This window comes from Crinia signifera, chromosome 1 (genome assembly GCF_055691185.1).
Source record: "Crinia signifera chromosome 1, ASM5569118v1, whole genome shotgun sequence".
NCBI lineage: Eukaryota > Metazoa > Chordata > Amphibia > Anura > Myobatrachidae > Crinia > Crinia signifera.
Window position 1 is genome coordinate 202,484,820 of NC_139217.1, and position 19,310 is coordinate 202,504,129.

At 49.4% G+C, this 19,310-nt stretch overlaps 1 protein-coding gene and 1 long non-coding RNA gene across 2 annotated transcripts in view; one reads left to right on the forward strand and one right to left on the reverse strand.

The window, feature by feature from the left end:
* MYO1F (myosin IF) overlaps positions 1-19,310 on the reverse strand; it is a 167,463-nt gene that overhangs the window by 27,035 nt on the left and 121,118 nt on the right. The gene's annotated exons all lie outside the window — the stretch shown is intronic.
* The window catches only part of LOC146067566 (uncharacterized), a 176,923-nt gene continuing 171,672 nt past the window's right edge, over positions 14,060-19,310 (forward strand). The window contains exon 1 of the long non-coding RNA XR_014472940.1: positions 14,060-14,136. This is a non-coding gene — a long non-coding RNA (uncharacterized LOC146067566). The remainder of the gene's footprint in view (positions 14,137-19,310) is intronic.

A 19,310-nucleotide genomic window follows, 5' to 3' on the forward strand; every position in this document is an offset into this window, starting at 1 on the left:
TGTAGTTTGCAAAATGGGGTCACTTGTGGGGGGGTTCCTAACTTTTAGCATCTTATGGTGCCTAGAAACCTACATGGTGCCTAAAAAATAATCTCATAAAAAGGAGGCTCCAAAATCAAGTAGGTGCTCCTTCTATTATGAAGCCTGTGGTTTGGTCACCGTGCACACTAGGGCCACATATAGGATATTTATGAAAACCAAAGAATTGGGGGAATCAATTTTTAGTCACATTTCTCTAGTAAAATCTGCTGTGTTCCTTAGAAAAATGTATTAAAATTGCAAATCTGCAAAAAAAATGAAATTTTGAAATTTCACCTACACTTTGTTTTAATTCCTGTGAAACACCTAAAGGGTTAACAAACTTCCAAAATGCTGTTTTGAATACTGTGAGGGGTGCAGTTTTTGAAATGGCATCATTTATGGGGGTGTCTCACATACAAGTCCCTCAAAGTCACATCAGAACTGAACTGGTCCCTAAAAAAATCAGTGTTTGAAATTTTCTTGAAAATTTGAGAATTTGCTATTCATATTTTAAGCCTCCTAGTGTCCAAAAAAATGAAAATGAGGTTGAAATAATGATGGCAACATAAAGTATACATATGGTCTATGTTAGTTATTAACTATTTTGAGTGGTAAGATTATTTGTCTCACAAGCAGAAAATTTAACATTTTGCAAATCGCAAAATTTTCCATTTTTTTACGACATTTTGGTATTTTTCACAAAAAAACACAGACTGTATCGACCAAAATTTACCACTAACTTGAAGTACAATGTGTCACGAGAAAACAATCTCAAAATCACTGGGATAAGTAAAAGCAAAAAAAAGTTATACCCACTTAAGTGATACATGTCAGATTTGAAAAAAAGGGCTCTGTCAGGAACGCAAAAACTGGCTCTGTCAGGAAGGGGTTAATGCTAATATGTTATATACCAGTGCAGACTTAATGGCACCAAAGGTTTGTTTACCTGTGTGTAAAACATACTGTAGCTGCCTACCCTCCTGCATTCTGCAGAAGACTCCCTGAAATTGCAGCAATCTCCCTCTCTCCCTCATTAGTCTAGCAATCTTTCTCATTTAACCTAGCCCACATTACACTGTTACATTTTTGGGGAAAAAAGGAATGCGAGATAGAACATTGAATCATAGATTTACATTGAATCATCAGCACCATTTCCCAGCACTTTAGCAAGTATAGTATATCTTACTAACTGCTTTGGGGATCATCTACATTTGGATATAAGCCATTATAAAAGATTCCTCTCAGATGTGGCAGTACACACCCACGCTTCTAAGTGCCACGTTCACAATCTCTTTTCAAATCTCTCCATATATGGAACTAGACACACCCTTTGGGTGGAGCATGACATGCCCCCTCAATGGGGCGCTGTACAAAATTATATTACCAACTATAATCTCCCTGGAACTGGTTTTCAAAAGTAGGCAAGTATGGTGTAAGAAACTGCTATATAGCTAAATAGACCAACATTTTTGCAGGCATTCAAAACCAAAAGCAAATACAACAACATGATGACAAACCCATCCAAATAGAAACACTGCACATGATCTGTTCACTGCTTCTTAAGCTGGGTACATACTACACGATGTGCAGAACCAGCCAGGGGTTTGCGTCATAGTATCACGTAAATAAACTCCAAACTGTTTAGACCATGCCAGGAATAGCTCAGAAAGTGGGGACCTTAACAAATAACACTGGCCATGACAGATCGCTCAGCAAACAGCGCTGACAAATGGCTGTTTGCTGAGCAATCTTGCTGGGTCTAGAAAAAATTCCTGTGGAAATAGGAATCCCATGACTTTATGGAAGCAAGGGCAACAACATGAAAGCCAGCTCAGTGCGCAGCTTTGCCATAAGGGCACCCGTGCAATGCTTCCTGACCATTTCCATAGCACTTTCAAAAGATTTAGACTGGGCTGATCCTTATCGAGAGTATCACTGACTGATGCACCTCCCGGAAAAGGTTTTGGGACCAGCTCAATGTAATGAATGTGTAATACCCTGGTACTGCAAGAGTTAATACTATTTAGTTTTATCATGCATAGCTAGGTCTATTTCCTGTGCACTGATTGGGAGAAGTTTGGGGATTAGGCAGTGATCACATGCAAGCCTCCTGCAGAGGGGGAAGACAGGAAAGTAAGTATGATGTAGAGATGGGCAAAACGGGTCACTGAACGGATCCGGGTCCGCTGGGCCGGTCGGTGGAAAGATACGGATCATTTGGGCGGGTCGGTTTGTGTAAAAAAAAAAGACAGTTATTTATGGTTTGCGTCAGTGTACCATACCTCCCAACATGACCCTTTCCAGGAGGGACGCAATGCTCTGTTTCTGGACTTCCCTCTTAATGTTTGATTGTTATTACCTGTGTGGAAACACCTTTCTTACCCATTTACCTGTTTAGAACAGGTAATAGCAATCATTCGTTAAGAGGGAAGTCCAGAAACAGAGCAAAGTCATACAGATGTAGCGGGATTCATCTTTGCAGGTGATGGCGATGGCGTCGCCATCGCCATCCCCTGCCCCGCCGCCATCTGTATGCCGGAAGGGGTGCACGAGGTGCGCGCGCGTGCCCTTCCGACGGTGCTGCCCTCGGTCGCCCGGTGCCCACACCGGGCGACCGCACCCCCCCACAGTGGCCAGAGGTCCCCCCCAGCCCCCTCGAGCAGGAGGCGGACAGTATTGCGTCTGCCTCGCCGCCCGGATACTGACCCCACGCACGCGCGTCTCAGTCAGATAGAGGCGCCGTGTTGCTGGCGATCCGCCAGCAGCATGCTGCTGGCGGATCGCCAGCAACAACAAGGCCGGCTACATCTGTAGGTCAGAGATGGGGAACCTTTGGCCCTCCAGCTGTTGTTGGACTACACATCCCAGCATGCCCTGCTACAATTTGCTATTTGGCCATGATAAAACTGTTGCAGGGAATGCTGGGATGTGTAGTCCAACAACAGCTGGGGCCAAAGGTTCTTTAACCCTGACCTAGGTGGTGCACTTAACATAGATTAGCCCGTAGAATCTATGGTTTTACACACAGGGGAAATTGACTAATAATTGAATAGCCCTGCGTGGTAAACACAGTAGATAATTGAATATTGAATACGTTGGGTTTGCCCCCCTTATATATCTCAGGGTCTCTTCCTGTGGGGCTACCGGTCTCTGTACTACTACAATTAGCCTGTAGCCCCTCCACTTGAATATCTCCCCAATAGGCCCTCAGCATTTCAGGCATACACGCCGCCGGATAAGGCAGTAGGGGGAGGTGGAGTCTGACATTCTGTGACTCACTGTACAAATCAGGCCTCCCTCTTGAAGACCCCTTTTCATTGCCAGTTTCGGGAAGGAGGAGGGGGTCCCTATGATATAAAAATAAAAGTGTCTACTCACCCATTAAATACAACCATTTCCCTCATGCCTACCTATATACTTGTACAATGACAAATACAGGGAATAATCCTTTGTGAGAAGGTGGTGTCCTGGGGTATTGATCATATCGGGGCAATTTATCAATTTTTGAGGGCGCAGGGACAGGGCTCCGAAAGGAGCCCGTCCCTACGAAGCCCTAACCCGGAAACCGGGGGGTCAGACCCCCCCTGACCCCTCTCATCCGAGCCGGGCAGTGCGATGTGTAGGCATAGACTACAATGGGCTATCGCCATCTCAGAATGGCGGTAGCCCAGGGGTGCGAAGCTGGGCTGCCCGATGTTGATCGGAGATTCCTGCTGCGGTTCCCCGATGATACATTTAGGGGATACTTAATGTTTGCTGCTAAACCCCGAAAACGTGTGTTTTCAGGGATTTAGCCGCAAATATGGTTTGATAAATGTGCCCCTAAGGGGTTTAAGATTTTTTAAGCTCGGTGAAGTGATAGTGTCTGTTTTTTTATCACCGGCCAATCAGATCCTTCCTGTGAAGTTACAGGCTTGGTTTGAAACATGACAGGTAGGAGCTGATTGGCGTCAATACTGTTCAAGTTGCTGGGAATTCTTGAAAGGGTAATTTAATAATAATGAAGCATAATTTGTTCAACAATCATTATGGGGGACATTTACCAATTTGGAAAACCTAAAAATTCGTATTCGTATTTGACTTAAAACCGATTACGAATGAGTACGAATGGTAGTGTTCATAAAAAAGTCGTGTTCCGGGGTTTTAGTTACTATAAAGTCGTATGTTAAAAATTCGTATTTTTCGATGTTGTAGCCATTCGTATTTTGGTTTACACATGTTTTCGTATTGTCGTAGAGTCGTAGGTAAAATACGAAAGGCGTAGAGAAGTTTGTTTGAAAACAATGATATTTCACAAATTTTCGTGAAATTAAATACGAATTTTCGTATTTCAAACCACATGCCTCACTACGAAAATGAAACTACAATCGTGATTGGTGTATTTGTTTTACACTTGGGAGGGCTCTCAGCCATATATAAGTTGTGGAGGCGCCAAAACTTGTTGTGGGTGTAGTTTGGAGTGTGTAGGAGAGAGGTGCAGTGGAGACTTGTTTGGTATTGAGAGGCAGCACTACAAGCTTGTAAAATTAGACATACATACAGCAATGTTTCGATGCGTGTGCATTATCTTCAGGCTATATCTATATATATATATATACACATGCAGGTATGGGGACTCATACATCTCCTGAGCTGATCAAAGCCATGCCACTACAGGGTTTAGTGCAACACATTTATATTGTTCATTAAATTAGTGAAGCAACAAACCCTGCAGTGCCATGTCTTTGATCAACATAGCTGATGTATGAGTCCCCATTACTGGTTACAGCTGACTTTACAACAGTAACAGGTGTATTTGATCAGCTGTGTGTAGTGGTGCCTCGCTGACACCTGTCTTAGGGCCAGATGTACTAAGCTTAAAAACTGATAAAATGGAGAGTGACAAACAACCAACCAATCAGCTATTGTCTGAAAATTATCAAACACAGCCGCTGACATGGAAGGTAGGAGCTGATTGGCTGGTTGTTTTTCACTCTACATTCTTTCAGTTTTGAAGCTTAGTACATCTGGTCCTTATATATATATATATAGAGAGAGAGAGAGACACTGAGAGAGAGACAGAGACAGTTTATAATGTATGCATACACACACAAATTGACAGAGAGATAAACACACATGTGTAATCAATTACCTATGTATCGCATACAGCAGTTTATACAGTATTATACACTTACCCAGTAGCCAGCCCTCTGCCATTGATCCGGCTTCAAACTCATCAAAGAGGACTGACTGGCCGAGGATATAGGAGTCATAAACTCACCATCGGGTATCCCCTTGGTCCCACCTGCTGTTGATACCATTAATTATCTAACTTATATATAACCTTATCTTAACAACTTATCCTAAAATAAAGACACGACACAAGTGCTGGCGTTTCAAAAACAGAATGTCAAATTTATTTGACAAATTAAACTAAACTAAGACTATGAATGGTGGCGGCACCAAAGAACGGTCATTATAGGAAGGAGGGGGTTAAAGATCACTAAGTCATACATACAACGCTGGATGACCACTCTCCCTGGTCAACCACCAGGCCTGGTGGTGACGGCCATCCCCCGGGCAGAAGCGTGGCCCATGACAATCGTTGTCGAGGGAGAGTGTACCCCACTACCTACACACATACAGAGTTCTTAAAGCATGACCGTTCTTTACCGCCGCCGAAGAGGAAAAGAAAAACAGGGAAGGGTGGGTGGGGCTTCTTGGACAGGGGCAGATCACTCTAACAGCGTGATCCTTCCTACCCTGCTTGGACCCTCCCCTTTGTCCTGATAGGCCTTGTGCCCATCCTCATCAACATAGTCATGTGACCAACAGCATAGTGTACCTTATGAGAACCCTTAGTGGTTTATGTCCCTTCAGGCCTAATCAGCCCTCTGTGTTTCTTAAACTCACCATCGGGTATCCCCTTGGTCCCACCTGCTGTTGATACCATTAATTATCTAACTTATATATAACCTTATCTTAACAACTTATCCTAAAATAAAGACACGACACAAGTGCTGGCGTTTCAAAAACAGAATGTCAAATTTATTTGACAAATTAAACTAAACTAAGACTATGAATGGTGGCGGCACCAAAGAACGGTCATTATAGGAAGGAGGGGGTTAAAGATCACTAAGTCATACATACAACGCTGGATGACCACTCTCCCTGGTCAACCACCAGGCCTGGTGGTGACGGCCATCCCCCGGGCAGAAGCGTGGCCCATGACAATCGTTGTCGAGGGAGAGTGTACCCCACTACCTACACACATACAGAGTTCTTAAAGCATGACCGTTCTTTACCGCCACAGCCAGGCCCTAGGCCGCAGCCACCGCCACCACCAACAAAACGCTCAGCACCGTGTCGCTAACCAGGCAAAAATATTGCCTAAAAACAAAGCCATACCTTCTGGGCTCAAATGTACACCGTCGCTCCTGTAGAGCTCAGTGCGCTGGAAGCTGATGGCGTTGTGCCAAATGACACCCCCGCCATTAGCTAACAGGTATCTCGCCACCATAGAGTTCACCTTCTTGCGTGAACGCTCTATGCTGGTGCATGATCTCGCTGCCCTCCATACTATCCTGGATATCATGGAGGACCACACCAACCTGCATGACGGCAACACCTGGGCTATGATGTGGAGGTCCCGGACAATCATGGAGCGCAGCTCCAGGACGGATCCCCGTCCGAGGTCATTCCCGCCAAGGTGGAATATGATGACCTCCGGGACCCCAAACTGCTTAACGGCACTGATCATTTGGGCCTGCAGTGAACACCATTTCATGCCCCTCACACCCAACCACCTAACCTCCCCAGCTTGTGGAAACATACATACACCAGAGGCGTTTATCGCCTGCGAGGCCCAATACACAAATGAATGGCCCAACATCCACACGGACTTAACGTCCCGTCGATCTGAAATATGCACACAAAAGGTTAGTTAGTTGGATGAAAGTACTCGTCATCGCACTCACACGCTGCACAGGTTATGAAGAAGGGAGGAGGAAAAACCGTGGCCGACCAGCTCTTGAGGCACAAAACACACCGCCCGGAGTAAACTACCAAGTACGCCATGCCAGATTGTAATTATAGCCAAATTGTGCCCCCGGGCGGATGCGAAAACACACCTCAAGGCCCCCACTGGAAGTTGGCGAGCGCTTATGCGTCCAGTCGACCATGGTGATCAGTGATAGATAGAGACGGCCGAATGTACCTTCGAAATGCTGCAGAGCGCCATCGACCCAGAGATTGAATCTCTGCGTCGGAGCGGCCCTCCGCAGCCGCCGAGGTAGCAGCCCCGATCCGGAAGGAATGCGACCCAAATTCCTTCGGATCAAGGCTTATGGCCTCCAGCGCCCGTCCCAAGACGTGCCCAAATTGGTATTTGGTGAGAGGCGACCCGTCCTCATGCATCAACCAAGCACCAGGCAGATCCGGGCGTGCCTGTGTCAAGGCCGTGGCCAGCGCCACAGGGCACGCCCCCTCCACCGTACATGGGAGCAGGGACAGCCATCTCCCCCTACCAGCCTGGTCTGTCTTGGATCGTCGCAGGTGACAAAGCACCGAATCCTCCTGGACCACTAAATCATCCACGGACAAAGGTGAAGGAGCCCGTTTCGACGGAGCCACCAGCTCTCCAACCCTGAAGGCCCCGTGATATGCCATTGCAAACGCCGTTCGGAACAAAAGGACCTCGTAGGCAGGCCAACAAATGTCCCCTAGGGCGTCCAGCAAAGCTGGTAGCAATGCCATATCAATCGGGCGTCTCCGGTCTGGGGATGCCGGCGAGGCTCTCCGCCAGCCACGTAATGCTCTCGACACCAAAAACGACCGGGACGGGTCCGCCCTACCCTGCAAGGCAGAAAAGAAAGACACCCCTGCCAGTATCCTGCGCACGGATGCGACAGAACAACCTAAGGAGTATAAACTCCATACGAAGGCCACCATGGCCGCATTAGGTGTCTTACCTGCTTGAGGGGCAGACAGCCGAAACTGTTCCCACTCCTGCCAACCTGCCCGATAGCATTGCAGCGTCGTGGGCGCAATAGCCCTCATGGCTAGCCCCTCCATTCCGGCCTGATCATCTGCCAAACATAAGAGGGACAACATTCACCAACGGTAGCAGCATGAGGTGCCAGGGCCCGGAACTTTGCCCAGTCAGCCCTGGACAAGGCGTCCGCCACGGAGTTATCCACCCCGGGAATATGTCTTGCCATGAAGTGAATGTTTAGCAGCAAACATTTTAGCACCAGCCGCGCTAAGAGGCGAACTACTGGAAGGGAGGAGGAACCCTGGCGGTTGATAGCGTGCACTACTCCCAGGTTATCGCACCAGAATACAATGCTAGCATTGCGCAGCCTGTCGCCCCATATCTCCAAAGCCACCACTATGGGGAGCAGCTCGAGGAGCAACAAGTTTTTTGTGAGGCCCTCGGTGAACCACTCCGGAGGCCATGGTGCTGCGCACCATGACCCGTCCAGGAATGCTCCAAAACCCACCCCTCCCGCGGCATCAGTAAACAACTGCAGTTGGTGATTGTCGCAGGGGGGGGAAGGCCATATGAGGACCCCATTGAAATGCTCTAAGAAGGATAGCCACACTCGCAGGTCCCTCTTCAGCTCGGCTGAGAGCCGTATGAAGTGTAAGGGATGTCTGACCCCAGAGACGGATCTCTCGAGTTTTCTACAGAAAACCCGCCCCATGGGAATCACCCTGCACGCAAAATGTAGCAGACCCAACAAAGACTGCATTTGGCGCAGCTGTAGCTTACCTGTGGAGAGCGCGAGGGATATTGCCGCCCTCAGACGGGCCAGTTTGTCCAGGGGCAGCCTGCAGCATCCGGCAATGGTGTCGATCTCGATGCCCAAGAAGGAAAGGCAGGAAACCGGCCCCTCCGTCTTGTCAGCTGCCACCGGTACCCCTAGATACTGGAACAGGCCCTGCATGTATGCTAGCAAAGTTCCACAGCGCGATGATTCCGCGGGGCCCACACACAGGAAGTCATCCAGATAGTGGGCCACCCCGGACTCCCCCGATCCCGTGACGACGCACCAGTGCAAAAAGCTACTGAAACGTTCGAAGAAGGCACAGGAGATCGAACAGCCCATGGGCAAGCACCTGTCCACGTAAAAACCTGTGGGGAGGCGAAAGCCCATGAACCGAAAAGACTCCGGGTGCAGGGGGAGAAGGCGAAAGGCCGACTCGATGTCAATCTTTGCCAGCAGTGCCCCTAGGCCAAAACCCCGAACCATTGTTAAAGCCTGTTCGAAAGACTGGTATCGAACTCGGCACAACTCTTCGGGGATGGCGTCATTCACCGAACTGCCCACAGGATGCGACAGGTGTTGAATGAGCCGATACTTGCCCGGGGCCTTCTTGGGAACCACTCCCACTGGTGATAAGACTAAATTGGCCACTGGGGGGAACTGGAAGGGACCTATCATCCTACCCAGTGAAACCTCCTTAGCCACCTTATCCAAAACCACCCCGGGCATCTGTATGGCCGATTTTAAATTTCGGGGTGACGAGGTCGACACCTCCCCGTCAATGGGAAGGCGGAAACCTACGTCAAATCCTGACCGCAAGAAGGAAGCCTCCTCCTTATGGGGGTATGCCGCCAGCCAACTGGCCATGCGGTCGAGTCTAACTGGGGAATCGGCCTTAATGAGGGTGTCCACCTGCTGCTTGCGCAGCTGGCGGGCCTCCCTGCTTCCCTTTTTTGCATTCCTTGGCCGTGTGGGGGCCCCAACACTTAGTGCAACAGTGCTTGTATTTGCATCGCGCCCCCAGGGAACAGCCTGCCCCGTTGTATCCATAGCAGCGACCAGCGGAAGGTCCCCCAGCCCCCCCTCCTGCGCGAAAGGGCGTCGCGGCTTTCTTTGGGGGAGGGGTGGGGGCCGCGGTCGGTGGAGCCGCGGGTTTCGGGCCCATCCAGATCTCCACATCCTTGCAGCCTAGGTTCATGATTGCTAGCCCTGACTGTTTCCTTCTGAAACTCTCGTCATAGGATCGCCATGTCGAGTCCCCATCAGTAAGGAACATAGAGTGCATCATGTGTATGTAACGCACTACATTCATGTGTTCCTGGGGCCTAGTTTCCAGGTAACAGGCTGCAAACATGAAGAGGCCCGCTTGCCACCGGTGGTAGGTGCAAAAAGCCTCCTCCCCAATCCCCCCTTTTCGCATAGCTGCGCGATAATCCTTTTCATCCTGTGCAGTCATCTTAAAGAAATTCACGTATTTTCCGTCTCTAATACGCTCTTGCACACTGCGTCTCAGGCCTCTAAGCACAGCGGTATTTTCGCACTGCACCACCTGACCTCTAGGGTATAAAGGGGACCCTGAGCTACCACTGGAGCTGGAATGGCGGCGACGTCGCCCATGGCGATGCCGACGGCTCCTTGACTTTCGTCCTCCCTCCTCCCCGGACGTCTCTGAGCCTGAACGTCCCGAGGATGAGGAGGAGGTGCGGGAGTCCCTACGCCTGCGCCGTTTGCTCTTCCTTTTTGACCCACCTGAAGTGCCGTCCCGAGGCACGAGGCTCAATTCCGAAGGTCCACCGTGGGCAGGGGCATCCGTGGAGGCTGGCCGGACAGCTGCAGCCGTGGATGTGGAAGCTTCTGGAGCTTGAGTGACACCTGCTCCCAACGATGCTTGGGCCGACGTGGTGGGCAACACGGGCAGGGGAGGCGGGGATGCCACAGGGGAAGACGCCACATTTTGAGGTTGCCCCAAGAAAGATGACAGCAGCGCCAGGAACTGTCGCGCATCCTCCCCCTCCATAGGGGCACGGGGGCCCGGGGTTGCCTGGGCTACTGCTGGGGCCCCGCTAGCGGGAGCCATTGAGAGCCCTCCCTCTGTATGCCGTTGAGGGATTCTCCTAGCCGCCTGCAATAGGCGCCATTTGGCCAGACGCAAAGGGGCTAAAGCTGCCATCCTCCTGGTGGGGGTGGCAGTGGGGGCACTCAATGCATTAACTGCCCGCGTAGGACGCGTGACTGAGGGCTGTCTATATCCCCCCCCAGGCTGCGTTGGTCTAATCGCCCGCCTGGGGACGCTGGGAGCGTCCCTAGCCCTTATGCTGGGCCTACCCCTTGTCTGTTGTAGTGAGGGAACGCTGGAGGCAGCAGGCGCGACCAGGCCTGAATCAGGCCCCGCCTGGCGGGTGCCTGACCTGGTCGCCACCCGGCGAATTGATGTCCCACGCGGGCAGCGGGTCTCCTGCCCGCGCCCGCGATTACCAGCACCACGGGCGCTACCCCTGCCCGACCCCCCTGTAACTGGAGAGGCCGCGGCGCTGCGGCCGCGGCCTCTCCTCGCGTGTGACGCGGTCGGGTGCCCGGCCGCGTCATTCACCTGCGCCGCAGCCGCGTGCGCTACACTCCCCCGGGCATTAACGCTGCCCGATCCCCTTGCTGCCGGAGAGGCAGCGGCGCCACGGCCGCGGCCTCCCCTCGCGTGTGACCCGCCCGGCCGCGTCATCCACTCGCGCCCCAGCCAGCTCATCGCGCCCACGTGCGCTAGCCAACGCCGGTCCCCGCCGTGACCCCCCCCGGGTTACCGGACCCGGAGAGACCTCAGAGCCGGACCCAGCGCGACCCCTGCACGTGAGCGCCGACTCAGCCAAACGGGCAGGCAGCCTGGAGACCCTGGAAGGACGGGGCATAGTAGCAGCGATCAAGGCCTATGGCAAGGTAGGAAATAGAGACAGAAGGGGGACAGAGTATGTCTATAAGGAGATAAAAGGAGAGGATTAAACAGCTAGTAATTTAGAGAAAACCTGACTCAGAGGGGAAGCTGCACTGGAGGTCTTGCCTGGTCAGCAGCTTCTTGGACAGGGGCAGATCACTCTAACAGCGTGATCCTTCCTACCCTGCTTGGACCCTCCCCCCTGTCCTGATAGGCCTTGTGCCCATCCTCATCAACATAGTCATGTGACCAACAGCATAGTGTACCTTATGAGAACCCTTAGTGGTTTATGTCCCTTCAGGCCTAATCAGCCCTCTGTGTTTCTTGACATGAGCCAGGGTAGCCTGCAAACACACTCATGATCTTAAGATTTGCATCACAGACCACCTGCACGTTGGTACTTGTGCTTCCATGTCGGTTATAATAGGAACGGGCAGTATCCCGAGGTGGTCTCAGCGGAATGTGCGTGCAGTCAATAGCACCAAGCACATTTGGCATGCATGCAATGCGATAGAATGCTACCCTAACATCATGCCACTCTGTCTCCTGGCTTGGGAAGCAGATTGAGGCATCTATATGTGGCAGAAAAGCTTCAAGCACCTGGGTCAGGTACCTGGACAGTGTGGGCTGAGATATGCCAATGCCTTGGCCAATGACATGTTGAAAACTGCCAGACGCCAGAAAGTACAACACAGCCAGCAGTTTTGCAGGCCTGAGACAGCGCATGAGCGTCCTGTCACAGGATCTAGCTCCAGTCTAATGAGCCCATACAGACGGAGAATGTTGGTACGATTAAGCCGGGACATCTGTATAACCACATCATCCGGCAATGCGTCTAAACATAAACGCGGCCTAAATAAACGAGGCCGACGCAGCCTCTGTGATACCTGCTGGACCTGCTGGTCATGCTCAGTTTCATGATGTCTTCTTCCTTGGCACAGCCAAGACATCAGCTGTCTCAAAGCCCACACTGAAGCACTCTGATATAGCAGATAGTCTGCCATGCTAGAAGTGAGGAAGTGTTTGTAGGTGGATGTTTGGCTTTTATAAAGCACACATGTGTGATTTCTAAGGTCTGTGATGTGTTGTTAAAATGAAAACACATGTGTTCCATTGAAGCAGATGAAATACACTTCAAAATAGACCTTGTCAAGGAGGGTGTATTTTATTTCACGAATTTTTTTACGAATCGTAGTTGTTTACGAATCCTATTTTACAACTTCACGAATACGAATTGTTAGTACATGATGAAAAGACGGCTAGCCAATGCAAAAATCATTTGTATTCTATCGATGGTGTAGACTTTTCGTACACATGCGTAGTCGTATTTTTATATACGAATACAACCTCTATATGACAAGTTTACGCCAAGACACATTTCACGATTATACGATTTTTTCACTTGTTAAATTAACATTTCACGAATACGACAGAAATTCACGCCAATTTGCCTACGAATACGACTTTTTACAATTTTAAAATACGAATCCATTTTGGTAAATTTCCCCCTTATTGTCTTAAAAATAAACAGTAAAAATATGTAAAACTTTTTTTTAAGAACATACACGACCGAGTAACATTTACAAAACTTTCTTGTTCTAAATAAGGTGCAAGTTGTTGTTTACAAATAACATTTTACTTATTTTCTCGCTCAGAAGCCTACTTCACTTTTCTGTGCATATCTGCCCTGCTTTAGAAAACAATCTCTCACAGGGCACGCTGGTAGCAGGAATAAACAATCGTTTCATTGCCACTGTATACACATTTGGTTAAGCAACTTTCCTTGTCTCCCACCATTAACAATCATTTATTGTCATTTATTGTCTTAAACATAAACAGTAAAAACAATGTAAAACTTTTTTTTTCATTGCCAAGGGGGACTAAATTTGCTCATTGCCAAGCCCCCCCCCCCCCAATGAAAGTTAAAAGAAGGCCCCCTCCCCCTCCAAATTAAAGTTAAAAGTACTACACAGCCCAGCAAACACAGTTCTAGTAAAAAAAAAAAAAACATGTGCACTGCCTAACCAAAGTCTGTGTGTCTGTGAGAATGTGTGTTCATACTTCTACACACCTTTCTGTGATATTGTACTAGTAGAAGATGGTGAAGCAATCTTGCAATCCCTCTGCTGAGTCTGCTGTTGACCTCCTTCAGGGCTTCAAGAAGAATCTAGATCTGCACGTGACACAGCAGCAGCACAAGCAGCCTTGTTTTTCTATTCACTCACAATCTCCAATTAGAAGAAAATATCTCAGCTGCCAAAGGTGGCAGTGCTTAGCTCAAGCAATGCATTGTATTGTATTGTATGCAATGTGAAATGAAACTGATCCGGATCACCATTTTGGGATCGGCGGCTACCTCGTTCTTTGATGGGAACCGTTCAAAAGAACCGGCTCGTTCGCGAACGGCCCATCCCTAGTGTGATGCACTATACACAGTGACTGCAGGTATTCATTCCTAGTGCCAGTGGGGTTTTACAAATGTGAATCTGTAAAATGCCCTGGAATCCCTCTATTAGCTCAATTATAATCTTGTCATGGACCACCAGTGGTTGTGCATTAATAGAGGTGACATTTTTCTGTTCCCTGCTGGGGGTGATGTTTTTCATTTTTAGAGTTTTGAACTAGTCTTTAAGCCCTGCCTGCAGCAGATCTGTAAAGCTTGGCATGCCTAGTCAGCTCTCCATCATCCTGCCCATGTTCACTGGTCTAATTGCTTTTGCAAGGCCCTGATGTGCGGGCAGCCCTTGCATGTGTCCAACTCTTTTACTACTGCATTCCTTGGCAGAGTGATGCACAAGCAGTGATAAACATGTAGTATGTCTTCCTTGGGATCAGTTGAATTACTGTCCTGTAGGCTGATATGAACAGTAGCCTGAATATTACACCTCTGTAAACTTCACAAATGCATATCTAACATTTTAAACATTCCCCATATCGACATCAACATTATGGACACTGCAATTATGATTAATGTTCTCACTGTACTTGTGGGAAGGCTTCTCAGCTGCACTGGATCTGGCAACAGCTGTTGCAGCAGTCCCAAGCCAATCACAATGGATATGGTATGAGATGGACATGGCATAGACTATATCACTGTGTGATCATGGCAAAGGGGACCGTGGTGGCCACCTGCGCCTGTATGCTGACATAATGATCTTGGTAACTGAAATATGGCTTGCTTTTGTTGTGCTATGAGGGTTGCTACATCTCCCTGGCAAATCTTGCTCACATTGGTGCTTGGACTGCTGTCTACTGTTACAATAGTGGCAGCTTTGGTCCTGGCTATCGATAGTTCTAGATGGAGGACACCCTATGCAGTGATATCTGTTCTCCTTGGTGGATAAATGCTGGCATGTGCTTCATGGGGATAGAGGTACTAAGGGGAGGGGTGATAATGAGTCTGCTTCCGGAGCTTAAATCTTACTAAGCTGCCTCTGCCCCTGCTGTGCTGCCCTGTGTGTTGCTGCACAGTGCTGCTTTCTGTGAATTAGGTTGATGCATATTATAATCGGAAGGGCACACAGACAGAGGCGTAACTAGAACTATGTGGGCCCCATAGCAAAATCTTGGATGGGCCCCCCCCCCATTGTCACTACAATGCCCATGGGGGGTGGGGGGGAGGGAGGGTGCCAGGGGAGGGAGAGAGAGAGAGCGAGGAGACTAAGACTAGGGACAGAAAGACAGGTGGAGTGAGAGTTTGGGCTCTGCTACTTTACCCCCATTACTGCTACTTTACCCCCATTACTTACAGGTGCCACTGTGTACCTTTTAATACCCACCCCCGCCCCGATACCCAGTAAATGTGCCGCTGTGTACAAGGTGTGTGTCCTCTGCACCCACAGAGTACTCACCCTGCCGGGTCTCCGCAGCACACCAGCGCATAAACATCAGCGGCCGGGGGCGGGGCTAACAGCAGATCAAGCAGCAGCATAGCATGCCGTGCAGGGACTCTCTCTCCCACAAGCCGGACAAGCAGCCGGGCCTGGGGCTCGCTAATACCAGCAGCAGCAGCTGCTGCTGCTGCAGACCTGTGAGAAGGATGATCACGTCGGCGGCGTCCTCCCCCGCCAGCCCTGCATACTATACTGTGCAGTGACTGACTCACTGCACCAGTGGTGTAGCTAGGTGTCATGGTGCCCGGAGCAAGGCCATGTTTCGCGCCCACCCCCCCTGATTTGTAGTAGGTGGGGCCCAAAGCGGCGAAAAGGGGGAACGGCCGAACATTATACCACACACCGTAATGTCCATTGCACATTTTAGCGAACTTTGTAATGCCCATTACACATAAAGTCACATGCCGTTCTGCCAATTACACATAAGGCCACGCCTGATGCACATTAAATACTATATAACAAACTGTAATGCCCATTACATACTATATAACACACCGTGATGCCCATTACACATCTGACACATAAGTGCCACTTACCTACATGCTCATTGCTAGGAACTTCATGCTCGATGCCAGGGGCTTCATGCTCGATGCCAAGGGAGACTGAAATTGCTCGTTGCCAAAGGGGGACTAAAATTGCTCGTTGCCAAGGGGGAAAAAATTTCCCATTGCTAAGGGGGACTAATATTGCTCGCTGACATGACTGCGCATCACTGTCACAAGCACAATGCACTAGTCGGGAACTCCAAATGAATAACATGCTCCCATATAGAAAGGCCAATATACTGTAGACGCAGAGGTACTGCAATATGTACAATACAAATGCCGCTGAACCTATTTTACATGTTTTTATTTTTCATTTATGATCTCAATGACATTAATTACGCTAAAATAATGAAATTTCATACTGCTTTAAGCATCATTTCTATAGCCATATATATATATATATATATATATATACACACACACACACACACACACACACATACTGTATATAAATTGTGTATGTATATATATATATATATATATACACACTTACATATATATACATATACATACACACATACATAAATACATATACAGTATACTGTGCATAAAAACACACACACACACACACACAGTTAATAAACTTTAAAAATAGGTGGTGGTGCTTACTTTTCACACTTGTACCCGCTGGGCTGGCATCCGTGCATTGCTGTTGGAGCAATTAAGGTGGGTGAGGGGAGGTGGGGGTGAAGGAGCCTTGATGCGGGGGACAGTAAAAAAACAGGTGCTGCGTGAAGGAGGTGGAGCCATCTGGCGCTGCATACCGATCGCAGACCGCGCAGCCAACCAGAGGAGTGAGGCTACCATGTGAGTGATGCGTCCAAGTGTCCGCCGCGGGGGGGGCGGCACCAGGAAGGAATCTCGCTGCGGGAGGAGACTCTGTGAGCTACTGTGGGTAGGGTGTCAGCAGCAGGATTCCTGGTGACCTGGTCCCAGCCCCCGGCTACAGTGATGTTTGTGAGCGACGAGCGTGACTTGTGGGCGGGGTGCGGGAGAAATTGTCGGCCGGGGGGCGGTGCGGATGCCGAATGAAATGAATGTAGCCCTTTGTGGTGTCACCCCACTGAAGGGCGGCGGTGCGGCAGAGAGAGTGCAGGGGAGCGGGCGAGTTGGCCACCCTTGCTACGCCTCTGCACTGCACAGACAGACAGCCAGCCCAAGCCTCTTATTAGCGGTCACGGTGCAGGGGGTGCTTGCTTGCTGTCCATGGGGCCCGGGCCCCCCCAGCCGCCGGGCCCCATAGCAGCTGCACCCCCTGCACCCACGGTAGTTCCGCCACTGCACACAGAGGTGTGTTTAATCCATGATTCATGTGCCACTGGGGTTGAGTTATGCCCACTTTCCACCACCTCAATTAATTCCTAGCTGACTTCCTTGGTGACATGGCTCTTTTGCTCAGATGGGCTGGAGGTAGGGATAAAGCATTGGGCATCACCAACTAAAAGTCTGCTTTCCCCATTAGTCAGGGCCATCTAACTCTATGGCCACTGGGATATCCCAATATGTGGCTAGTAAATCACCCACCCCGTGCAACTTCCCAGGTTTATATGCATCAATGGATGGTGTTTCTCAGTTGATGTTCTGACTGCAGACTTGCAGCTTACTGTACCTTTCTCACTTAAGTGCTTTAGACTCTTCCTACAATGTTCTGGCCAGTGGCCACTGCTGTAAGCTCTAAGAGGAAAGTTATTTTGCTGCTGCCAACCTCTAATCCTCCAAGCTTGTACAGGGGGTTCTGATTATCATGCTCATCTATCTCCTGAAAATACTGTGGGATATTCCTTTACTTTTCTGGCTGCTTGTATTTGACCTGCATACTGTCTCCTGCAAATAGGACTTTTCAACAAAATTAGGAATCTCAGCAGTGATAGACACCCATACCTCCCAACACGATGCTGTGTTCCTGGACTTCCCATTTAATTTATGATTGCCATCACCTGTGTAGAAACACCTTTCTTATCAATTAACTAGGTTCAATACAGGTGATGGCAATCATACAATCAGGAGGAAGTCCAGGAACAGAGCATTGTGTCCCTCCTGGAGAGGGTCAAGTTGGGAGGTATGGACATTGCATGTGTACTTACTCTTGCACTGCTCATGAATGCCTGCAAACATCCCCCCCCCCCAATATTTAGCTATTCGTATAGCTTCTATATAGGTTTATGTGTCCATGTGCTGCCCATATTAATACCCTTGAAACAGTGGAGTAACTATGAAATATTCTCCCCCCTGCCGCATATTTTGTCAGTGCTCCCCCCCCCCAATCACCTTCCTCCTCCGTATAATACCGCTGCCGTTTGCCCCGGGACCTGCCGGCGGCAAATCAGTCTGCAGCCCGGCTCTCCCAGCTCCTGCTGCCAATCAAAAATGTGTCACTCAGAAAATGGCTTCCCCCATGCAGCAGACCATTTTTATGGATACTAGAGGAGGCCTCCACCTCCGCTAGCATCCTCATAAACTGTCTGCAGTATGGGGGCAGCCATTTTCTGCGTGTCACATTTTTTATTGCCAGCAGGAGCCGGGAGAGTAGGGAGAGCCGGGACTGCAGACTGATTCACCGTTGAGAGGTCCCAGGCAGACGGCAGTGGGTAACAATAGCTCCGCAGCCCCCCCCGGCACCCTCACCATCTAAGTGCGTCCCCGCCACTGCGGGGGCTGCGGGGCTATAGTTATGCCACTGTCTTGAAAGATATCTAGGGCCAGATTTACTATTCTTTATATAAAATATGTCTAGAATAAATACAGTGAAAATGACAAACAAAGCACAGAACAGTAATAAATGTATGTATTTAATTAATTAAAAATTAAAATTAATAACAACTAGAGATGTGCGGGCTCGGATTTCAGAGATCCGAGCCCCCACGGACGTCATCATTCCGAGCCCGATTCCGAGCAGCGCTCGGAGATTCCCGCCTGACTCGGTCCGTCCGCGTGATTAGAACGTCATCTCCCAGCGTCGGATTTCGCGAGGCTTTATAAGCAGCTGCCGCACCCCGCCATCTTCACTCCAGTCAAGTAGTGGGTTGGGAGAGGGTGTGTTGGTGCTGCTGCTGGGGCTTAAACTTGAGCTTGACCTTGAGCTTTTGCAATCGCTGGTGCTGTCTCTCAGTGCTGCTGTGTAGTAGTCTAACTGTGTACTTGTAGTACTACTGTCTCCTCTGTGCGGTCTACCTCTGGTGTG